Genomic DNA, 3,332 nt, shown 5'->3' on the forward strand with positions numbered 1-3,332 from the left:
AATCGTAGCTATATCGTAGCGTTTTCGAGAAATCTTCAATTCGTTTATGCATTGAAACAGCTTATATTCATACTATATACTCAAGAGGAAGAAAAACAACCAAATACGATGTTTAACGCTATAAATTATGACGGCTCCTATGTTCAGCTCGCGACGTAAAGCAATATCGCATTTGATTGGCCACGTTTCTCTCCACGAGGCAAAAATCTGACGTGCCGTATTCTTTATTTCACGCCCCACAGTGTAGTGGAACGTGTAATTCCACGCTGTGACGTCACAAGGTCCTCGCCCACGTGCCTTTTCACTTCCTGTGAGAGGACGGCTTATTGGCCTCGCGCAGTACTCGTTCTTCAATTGCACAACGGAACAATATCAGTAAACGGAGAACGTTGAACAACAGACTGCTGCAGACATCTGTTCCAGCTGCCATTTTATTCCGTCTTCGCATCTCAGAAGTGCAAGGAAATTTGGGTGCTCTGGTGACCTAGCTTCAGTTGTCCAACGCAAAAACTATGAAGTCACCGAGACCACTTTAACAGATCTCTCCGCTCTGGATGAGTACTTTATATGAAATGGAGGTTTATACCCATTCTTTCACCTAAACAGCAGTGATGCAAATCGTCAGCTGAAAATCTCTTTTAATAACGCAGTGCTCAAGCAATAAAAGTACCGGAAATAGCTACGACAGACTGTAGAGATAACCTTATTTTTCGAGCAGTATGTTGTAAACACAGCCTCGAATATAGATTATCCAGAAGCTTAGTAGTACCACGGGGGGAGATGTGGCAAACCCTCTACGAACTTCAGCACGAAGCTTGGTAAATTCTGCGGCCGCATGCAGTGCGCCAGTCTGAGTGTTCACTTCAGAACGGTAGACGTCGAATTAACTCACGCCGGTGAGGATGATTTCTGACAGCATCATTTCTATTCCTCTGTATTATCTTCCACCACTCAGTCATACAGCTCCTCCCTCTGCGCAGACTGAAAGGACTGATACAGGGAACTCAAGAAACCCATGAACAATCTTGAACAGCCCAACCATCAGAGCATACCCCGCTGCGAAGAAATCGGCTGGAATCCCGAAATCCATTCTGGCATCTTGCTCAACAGATCATGGTTGACAGTTTTAATCTCAGTGCCAAATGGATGGAAATGTGGAATAAAACACTCTCTACTCTGTACTATCAATGTGACTTAATCAATCAATCAGAAGAGGCCAGTGATTTTGAGTTCCTTCATCATAAAGTGCTCCTAGCTGTCAAGTAATGAATTTTAGAACTTACATTTACGAGACTTCTTTGCTTCGAATAATCGTCATTTCCCTCCTGTTCCAGGATGACTGCTCAGTATTCGGGGAAATGACAGGAATGATCATTCGGAACAAAGAAGCCAGTAAACATGGGCTCTAAAATTCATTACTTGACAACTGTGAACATTTCTTCATCCTCGATACTACGAAACAAATCTGTTCCGTTGTGAGCTATTTGTTTTCCATATTTTGGAAGGAGTTAGTATGGACCTAAACAAGAAAAAATGGTTTAGTAAACACGGGCTCTAAAATACATACTTTAAGATTTATGACCACTTGTTTAGCAAAAATGGTTCAAATGGCTCTGAGCACTATGGGACTTAACAGCTATGGTCATCAGTCCCCTAGAACTTAGAACTACTTAAACCTAACTAACCTAAGGACATCACACAACACCCAGCCATCACGAGGCAGAGAAAATCCCTGACCCCGCCGGGAATCGAACCCGGGAACCCAGGCGTGGGAAGCGAGAACACTACCGCACGACCACGAGATGCGGGCACTTGTTTAGCAGAAGAGGTGTGTTTCATGGTATCAAAGATGATGAAGTAGCTCATCATTCTTTAAATATGCATTCTATAGCCCATGTGTACCACACTTTTTTTGCTTCGAATGATCGTTCATGTCATATCCCTGAATGCTGACCATTCTCCCCCGGAAATCCTACAACTGGAAAAGTTTAAACAGTATTCGCGCGGGACACGATATTTGTGCAGAAAACCTACAAGTGCAGGTGGGGTAAGGTAAGGTCGCCGCTCTAAGGAAAACAGAATTTTCGCCGAAACGTAGTTAGTGATAGAAGCTTCCCGCCTACACTTTTTGATTCCACGTATCTTACAGTCTCACAGCAAATATTTTTGAGTGAAAACGTATATAATACATAGGAACTATACGCATTTTTGTAAATGCCTACGTAGCGGCCTCTTTTCCCTTCTTAGATGAGCAAAGTAGTCAGTGCCCTCGCAACAGTGTACCTTGTTTGTTGCCGTGATTTCCGGATAAATATCTTTTATGCATCTTGTCTCAGTGCCAATAGAATTTTTGCATTAGACAGAATATAAAAGAAGAGATGGTTTTAAATAATATTAAGTAATTATTTCAAAATCGTCACAAAGAAATAGAATGACGGATGGTAACATTGTACGCAAAAGGATTTAGAAGTCAAACTGATCTGTAGTTGCTGTGGCCGAGCGGTTCGCCGACACGGTAGCTCAGCGTGTTCGGTCAGAGGGCTGCGTGCTCTCTGTAATAAAAAAACTGAGTCAAGGAATCAACGATCAATTTGAACGGGTGTCTTCTGACGTCCGCCCAGGCCAAACGCAACGAACTGTATCGAAAAAAAAAGCGGTTCTAGGCGCTTCAGTCCGGAACGGCGCTCCTGCTACGGTCGCAGGTTCGAATCCTGCCTGGGGCATGGATGTGTGTGATGTCCTTAGGTTAGTTAGGTTTAAGTAGTTCTAAGTCTAGAGGACTGATGACCTCAGATTTTAAGTCCCACAGTGCTTAGAGCCATTTGAACCATCTGTAGTATTATCCGTGATATATGGAAGTAAATAACTCTTATTGGGGTAAATACTTTGTTCGCATTTCCCGACGAGTAGCGTGACCACTTTTCTCAGTGGGACACCGTGATGGCACTAGTGGTTCACAGAAGAGACTACCAAACCGAAAGGAGCAACAACGAACTAAATGTTTGAACCAAAATACATTGTTTAATCGCTGATATGACAAAAAATGTGTTTGTGTACAAGTGAGGTACCAACAATAATATAAATGACTTAATTACATCCTGTCGCCATCTGTTAAAGGAGTTACATACTTTTGCTTCTGTTTCACAGCATATTTATTGCCTCATGAAATCTGTTGTAAATACGAGGGGCATTCAGTAAGTAATGCAGGTTGGTTTTATTCAGGATACCAATATGCCGTCCCACTCATTTTGGGTACAAAACCCTATTTTTGAACATAATCTCCGTTCAATGCGACGACCTTGCGCACCTTACTAGGAAGGGCTGTATGCCCG

Source organism: Schistocerca nitens, chromosome 1, assembly GCF_023898315.1.
Source record: "Schistocerca nitens isolate TAMUIC-IGC-003100 chromosome 1, iqSchNite1.1, whole genome shotgun sequence".
In the NCBI taxonomy this organism is placed as follows: domain Eukaryota; kingdom Metazoa; phylum Arthropoda; class Insecta; order Orthoptera; family Acrididae; genus Schistocerca; species Schistocerca nitens.